The 8,476-nt window shown below is 36.9% G+C and overlaps 2 pseudogenes; both read left to right on the forward strand.

Moving 5' to 3' along the window:
- The first annotated feature begins 820 nt into the window (after nt 1-820).
- Nucleotides 821-2,809, forward strand: LOC128870659 (small subunit ribosomal RNA; annotated as a pseudogene).
- A 2,461-nt stretch (nt 2,810-5,270) lies between these two features.
- On the forward strand, nt 5,271-7,923 carry LOC128870673 (large subunit ribosomal RNA; annotated as a pseudogene).
- The last annotated feature ends 553 nt before the right edge of the window (nt 7,924-8,476 follow it).

Consider the following 8,476-nt stretch of genomic DNA (forward strand, 5'->3'; position numbering starts at 1 on the left):
CGGCGATGGATGGGAGGAGGAGGTCCTCTTGAGATCCCCTCCCAGTATGAAGAAGAAGACCGCTGGAGGAGCAGCGGTCCCAGCTGAAAAGGTGGCTGCAAAGGCACCTGAAAAGGGTAAGTCTAGGGTTAGTGAAAGCGAGTGCGCTTCCGAAAGTGGTAAAAGGAGTGGGAAGACCGCAAAATTGGGACCAGCCGGGAAGCTGATGATAAAACTAAGGAAGAGTTTTGCCCCTTCTCAGGAGGGGTTGGGAGTGCCCGGTGGGGATGACGAGCGCGAGAAAGTTCATGGGGCGTTTTAAGTCCGTTGTGGCTGCCTTCAGCGGAGCCGTCATTGACATGTACGCTGTCACGAAGAGTGTTGCGAAGGACCTCCTGGGTTACTCCTTGGAGCTTGAGGAACTCTTCGTAGAGATGGTGGCGGAGATCGCTCATCTTCGTGGGCAGTTAGAAGCCACGAAGAGGACAAGGTAGGAAGCACCTCGGAGCACCTATATATAAAATATATATAGAGAACGAAAATGCTTTGTCATAAAAAACGGTTTTTGAATTTTGATAAGAAAAGCTAAAGGGGTCGGCGGGAGCGCACAGTGAACGAAAGAAAATGAAAGAAAAACACAACAAAGAAGACCAAATAAAATACAAATATTTTATACAAATAAAAACACATTATTAAGAAATAATGATGATGATAAATAAATTGTGTTATTATAATTACGTTCTATTATATGTGTGTTTTCCCCTTTCCTCTTTATATACACCGTCGTAATTTATGAAATTTTCAAATATGAAAAACAAAGAAAAATATATAAATAAATATTATTCTGGTAGATCCTGCCAGTAGTTATATGCTTGTCTCAAAGATTAATCCATGCATGTCTAAGTACAAACAAATTAAAAGTGAAACCGCAAAAGGCTCATTATATCAGTTATGGTTCCATAGATCGTTAACAGTTACTTGGATAACTGTAGTAATTCTAGAGCTAATACATGCAATATAAACACGGACCTTATGGAACGTGTGCTTTTATTAGACTAAAACCAAGCGATCATTTGATCGTTAAATTGGTTGAACTCTAGATAACTTGCAGATCGTATGGTCCCGTACCGACGACAGATCTTTCAAATGTCTGCCCTATCAACTTTTGATGGTAGTATCTAGGACTACCATGGTTGCAATTGTAACGGGGAATCAGGGTTTGATTCCGGAGAGGGAGCCTGAGAAACGGCTACCACATCTAAGGAAGGCAGCAGGCGCGTAAATTACCCACTCCCAGTTCGGGGAGGTAGTGACGAAAAATAACAATACAGGACTCATATCCGAGGCCCTGTAATTGGAATGAGTACACTTTAAATCCTTTAACAAGAACCTATTGGAGGGCAAGTCTGGTGCCAGCAGCCGCGGCAATTCCAGCTCCAATAGCGTATATTAAAGTTGTTGCGGTTAAAACGTTCGTAGTTGAATTTGTGCTTCATACGGGTAGTACAACTACATATTGTGGTATGTACATTACCTTATGTATGTAAGCGTATTACCAGTGGAGTTCTTATATATAATTAATACAATGTATTTTTTATATATTCCTCCTATTTAAACCTACTTCAGTGCTCTTCATCGAGTGTTGTTGTGGGCCGGTACAATTACTTTGAACAAATTAGAGTGCGTAAAGCAGGCTCCAAATGCCTGAATATTTTGTGCATGGAATAATGAAATAAGACCTCTGTTCTACTTTCATTGGTTTTTAGATCAAGAGGTAATGATTAATAGAAGCAGTTTGGGGGCATTAGTATTACGAAGCGAGAGGTGAAATTCTTGGACCGTCGTAAGACTAACTTAAGCGAAAGCATTTGCCAAAGATGTATTCATTAATCAAGAACGAAATTAGAGGTTCGAAGGCGATCAGATACCGCCCTAGTTCTAACCATAAACGATGCCAGCTAGCAATTGGGTGTAGCTACTACTATGGCTCTCTCAGTCGCTTCCCGGGAAACCAAAGCTTTTGGGCTCCGGGGGAAGTATGGTTGCAAAGCTGAAACTTAAAGGAATTGACGGAAGGGCACCACCAGGAGTGGAGCCTGCGGCTTAATTTGACTCAACACGGGAAAACTTACCAGGTCCGAACATAAGCGTGTAAGACAGATTGATAGCTCTTTCTCGAATCTATGGGTGGTGGTGCATGGCCGTTCTTAGTTCGTGGAGTGATTTGTCTGGTTAATTCCGATAACGAACGAGACTCAAATATATTAAATAGATGCTTTCAGGATTATGATGTTGAAACTTATATAGCCTTATTTCATGCGTACATCTTGAATGTACAAGTGTTTGAATGTGTTTATATAAGTGGAGTCGTACCTGTTGGTGTGTCCCATTATAAGGACACTAGCCTCTTAAATGGAAAAATTGCGTCTAGCAGTAGCGAGATTGAGCAATAACAGGTCTGTGATGCCCTAAGATGTCCTGGGCTGCACGCGCGCTACAATGAAAGTATCAACGTGTATTTCCTAGACCGAAAGGTCCGGGTAAACCGCTGAACCACTTTCATGCTTGGGATTGTGAACTGAAACTGTTCACATGAACTTGGAATTCCCAGTAAGTGTGAGTTATTAACTCGCATTGATTAAGTCCCTGCCCTTTGTACATACCGCCCGTCGCTACTACCGATTGAATTATTTAGTGAGGTCTCCGGACGTGATCACTGTGACGCCTCGTGTGTCACGGTTGTTTCGCAAAAGTTGGCCGAACTTGATTATTTAGAGGAAGTAAAAGTCGTAACAAGGTTTCCGTAGGTGAACCTGCGGAAGGATCATTATTGTGTTCCATATCCGTAAGAAAAACAAACAAACAAAAAATAGTACATACCAAAAAAATAAAAACAAAAACACAAACAAAAGAAAAAAAAAAGAAAAATATATGATTGTTTTGAATCCATATTCTTTTTATTCTTTTTCATTCAATTTCTGAGCCATCAATTATATCATATTAAATATAATATGATGGTACATTTTGTAATGTTTTTTCTTATTTTTGGAGTTTACTCCTTAAGAAACGATACATAAGGCCCATGGTATGAAAAATATGGGTAGTAAAATCATGTGAATCACCGGAAGTGTACGCTGACGGAAGTGACGCGTTGCCCTTTTCTCTTTTGGTTTGTGTTTTTCATGGTTTATTTAATTGGTAAGTGTTTATTTTAAATTTTTCCAACGAAGACACAAACCACCACTTTGAATATTTGAATATTATCTGCGCAGCGCAATAATGCAACAACAAACCATACAGCAGCTACTCAGTGTTTTTGCTACTACATTTCACCTCAAACTGTGCATGCGTAATTGTGCCTGCGAATGTTTTGTTACAATGGAGAAACTACTCAGAGTGTTTCGCTGCTACATTTGACATCAAACTGTGGCTCATCATCATAAATGTGTGGCTTACAAAGTATATTCACTAATTTTGCAAATAGCAAAATTGCATAGCTGGAAACATAAAACGCCTCTGTTAGCTATCCTACATAAAAGTAAATTTTGTAAACTGTGCGCTAGCTAAGCTACGAACCATTTCTGGTTCCATTTTGCAAAGACGCTACTACAGTGCACATCAAACAGTGGACGAGTAGGTAGCAGCACAACGTACCGGAAATTTTACCCAATGCACGTTTTAAATGAGTTTCTGCAGAGAATGTTAATTAACATGCAAGAGAATTCTGCATTCTGTTGCATATAATTAACATTATCTGCTGCTACAAACCTTACAAATCTCAATTTTACTAAAAATAGTTAACAGTAACATTTGCGCCTTCTCATCTCATAAAGGGGGAACACCACTGTGAGTTTTCAGCTCCGACACGCGACTGGAGTTTACTCCTTAAGAACGATTACCGTGATATTTAAAAATAAAGGTTCCAGAGAGCTTAAAATACGTTCTCATATGCATTAATTACCAATAAATCAACAAAATTAATATACCCATTCACATATGGCAGATACCTGCAAAATTGACAATCAGCTATCAATACTGTTGTGAAAGGTTTTTCTTCATAGAAATTACATTGGTGGAATATTTCGGTGTTTTTGCTTTGTTTAATTATTTTCATCTTAACGATATGATGAAAACACAAGGAGAAGGATTAGGTAATTTAATTCCGCAATTCGCTGCTAATAAATAAATTTACATTTTTCCAGTAATATAGAAAAGGTCTTTATTTACTCCTTTTGCATATTAAATATATTTTTAAATATCACGGTAATCGTTCTTAAGGAGTAAACTCCAGTCGTGTGTCGGAGCTGACACACACACCTCGTTTTTTCTTCTAAAAACATTTAAACATGAAAATAAAAAGTTGTATTTATTATTCATCACATATATTTAATTGAATGATAAGTTAATTTGTTCACAATAACAAAAGTGGTATATATTTATTATTATATAAATAAAATGATTAAAAAATACAAAATAATGAATCACAATAAATACCACCACTGTATTATTGTTGAACTAAGACATTCGCAACTTAATAAAAATATTTAGAATTAAATATATTTGATATATATTATTGAAAGAAAATCAATTTATATATTATTATTATTATTATTTAATTTTACTCTTTCAATTAATATATGCAAATAAAATTGACATTTGTTATAAATAAAAATAAATAAAAAAATACTCTAAGCGGTGGATCACTTGGCTCATGGGTAGATGAAGAACACAGCAAACTGTGCGTCATCATGTGAACTGCAGGACACATGAACACCGACATTTTGACAATCCATGCTGTTATGTACAATAAATTAAATTTTAAAGTACTGCTTGGACTACATATGGTTGAGGGTTGTAAGACTATGCTAAATAAGTTGCTTATTCTTTTATAAAAATAATTGAATTTAAGCAAATGTGTATATTATTGGATTTTAAATAATTCATAATATTAATAGCAAAAAAATAAAGATATATAATGAATTTTTTATTTATTAATATATTCTTAAAAAAAAAAAATCCTCTCAAATAAAATGAAATAAAAAAAATGTTGAATCTAAGTATTCTCTTTAAAAAATTTTCATATTATTTATATATATATAAAATATTAATTTATATATGTAATTAAAGGAGGAATGTCTAGCATAAAAATTAATTTTTTTTATTCTAGAATTGCCTCATTTTACATAATTATTATTTATAATATATATTTATATAAAAGGAAAAAAGAAAAATAGAGATGAAAAGATGATATAATTATTTATTAAATTGTGAGAAGATAAAAAATATTAAAACGACCTCAACTCATATGGGATTACCCCCTGAATTTAAGCATATTAATGAGGGGAGGAAAAGAAACTAACAAGGATTTTCTTAGTAGCGGCGAGCGAAAAGAAAATAATTCAGCACTAAGTCACTTTGTCTATATGTCAAATGTGAGATGCAGTGTATGGAATATCCCAATATCTAGTATGAGCAATTAACGATTTAAGTCCTTCTTAAATGAGGCCATTTACCCATAGAAGGTGCCAGGCCCGTATAACGTTAATGATTACTAGAAAGATATTTCCAAAGAGTCGTGTTGCTTGATAGTGCAGCACTAAGTGGGTGGTAAACTCCATCTAAAACTAAATATAACCATGAGACCGATAGCAAACAAGTACCGTGAGGGAAAATTTAAAAGAACTCTGAATAGAGAGTTAAATAGTACGTGAAACTGCTTAGAGGTTAAGCCCGATGAACCTGAATATCCATTATGAAAAATTCATCATTAAATAAATAAAAATATTGTGCATTTTTTTCATATAAGGACATTGTAATCTGTTAACATAATAAAGTATTTATCAAAAGATCATTGGTGATATTAAGTTTATTTAATTTAATTTGCTTTTTAAGCATATTAACATAGAATAAATACTAATGATTTGATAAAGTGTTGATAGATTTTATTATATATAATGCTAAAATTCATTTTTTGCAAACACGGACCAAGGAGTCTAACATATGTGCAAGTCAATGAGTTATATTAAACTTAATGGCATAATTAACTTAACTTAAATATAATGGGATTAATTTTTTGTCTATTTTCTTAAATAGTCAATTAATTCAATCCCGGGGCGTTCCATATAGTTATGTATAATGATAATTTATTATTATTTATACCTCTAACTGGAGCGTACCTTGAGCATATATGCTGTGACCCGAAAGAAGGTGAACTATACTTGATCAGGTTGAAGTCAGGGGAAACCCTGATGGAAGACCGAAACAGTTCTGACGTGCAAATCGATTATCAGAATTGAGTATAGGGGCGAAAGACCAATCGAACCATCTAGTAGCTGGTTCCCTCCGAAGTTTCCCGCAGGATAGCTGGTGCATTTAAAAATTATATAAAATAATCTTATCTGGTAAAGCGAATGATTAGAGGCCTTAGGGTCGAAACGATTTTAACCTATTCTCAAACTTTAAATGGGTAAGAACCTCACCTTTCTTGATATGAAGGTTGAGGTTATGATATAATGTGCCCAGTGGGCCACTTTTGGTAAGCAGAACTGGCGCTGTGGGATGAACCAAACGTAATGTTACGGTGCCTAAATTAACAACTCATGCAGATACCATGAAAGGCGTTGGCTGCTTAAAACAGCAGGACGGTGGACATGGAAGTCGTAATCCGGTAAGGAGTGTGTAACAACTCACCTGCCGAAGCAACTAGCCCTTAAAATGGATGGCGCTTAAGTCGTATACCTATACATTACCGCTAAAGTAGGTGATTTATAAAACAATTTCGATTGATTTATAAATTTTGAAACTTTAGTGAGTAGGAGGGTACAATAGTGTGCTTAGAAGTGTTTGGCGTAAGCCTGCATGGAGCCGCTATTGGTACAGATCTTGGTGGTAGTGGCAAATAATCGAATGAGACCTTGGAGGACTGAAGTGGAGAAGGGTTTCGTGTGAACAGTGGTTGATCACGAGTTAGTCGGTCCTAAGTTCAAGGCGAAAGCCGAAAATTTTTAAGTTTTCAATAAAAAATATTAATACAATTTATATATATTATTCAAAATAATTAAATACTTGAATTATTTTGAACGAAAGGGAATACGGTTCCAATTCCGTAACCTGTTGAGTATCCGTTTGTTATTAAAAATGGGCCTTGTGCTCATCCTGGCAACAGGAACGACCATAAAGAAGCCGTCGAGAGATATCGGAAGAGTTTTCTTTTCTGTTTTATAGTCGTACTACCATGGAAGTCTTTCGAAGAGAGATATGGTAGATGGACTACTGTTGTGTCGATATTTTCTCCTCGGACCTTGAAAATTTATGGTGGGGTCACGCAAACTTCTCAACAGGCCGTACCAATATCCGCAGCTGGTCTCCAAGGTGAAGAGTCTCTAGTCGATAGAATAATGTAGGTAAGGGAAGTCGGCAAATTAGATCCGTAACTTCGGGATAAGGATTGGCTCTGAAGATTGAGATAGTCGGGCTTGATTGGGAAGCAATACCATGGTTTATGTACTCGTTCTGGGTAAATAGAGAATTACGATTCTTGTTCCCCGGATAGTAGTTACGTAGCCAATTGTGGAACTTTCTTGCTAAAATTTTTAAGGAATTATATCATTCGATATATATTCTTTTTAAATTATAACGATTATCAATTAACAATCAATTCAGAACTGGCACGGACTTGGGGAATCCGACTGTCTAATTAAAACAAAGCATTGTGATGGCCCTAACGGGTGTTGACACAATGTGATTTCCGCCCAGTGCTCTGAATGTCAAAGTGAAGAAATTCAAGTAAGCGCGGGTAAACGGCGGGAGTAACTATGACTCTCTTAAGGTAGCCAAATGCCTCGTCATCTAATTAGTGACGCGCATGAATGGATTAACGAGATTCCTACTGTCCCTATCTACTCATTCTCAGTGTGACTGCTGAGGCGAACGGACGTGCCGTGTACTGTGCGCTATTTTTGTGATTTCGCTGTGTGCCTGTGTGCTTTATCCGCGTGTGATAACCGGTTGTATACAGTTGTGCGAGTGACGCTAATATTGTTGTGGCTGTACCATAGCGGTACAGTGTTTACAATTAATTGCAATAGTGAGTGCCGTTGTGCGAGTGACGCTACTTTTGTCGTAGCTGTACCATAGCGGTACAGTGTTTACGAGTGATTGAAAGTGCCGTACGGTAGTGTTGTTGGACACTCCAGTGAGTGCCACTATACTCCGTGCTATTGACACAGAGTGCGTGTTTGTGAGTGCTGCTATTTATAGCGTCGGTAATTTTCCGCTAAAGTTGTTTACAACTTTTGCGGGCGTGCCGTTATTTTTCGGCGTGGTTTTTGGCGCGTGCCGTTAGTTCTTGGCGTCGGTTTAGTGTCGCGCTGTTATTTTTCGGCGTGGGTTCCTTGAGTGCGTGTACACTAGGTAGTCGTGCCGCTATATTGCCATATTTGGCAACAGTAAAAAGGGCGTCCCCTTTTGTGCGTGGGTACAGTACTGTGCCAAGGTT

Source organism: Anastrepha ludens, unplaced genomic scaffold (genome assembly GCF_028408465.1).
Source record: "Anastrepha ludens isolate Willacy unplaced genomic scaffold, idAnaLude1.1 ptg000018l, whole genome shotgun sequence".
Lineage (NCBI taxonomy): Eukaryota > Metazoa > Arthropoda > Insecta > Diptera > Tephritidae > Anastrepha > Anastrepha ludens.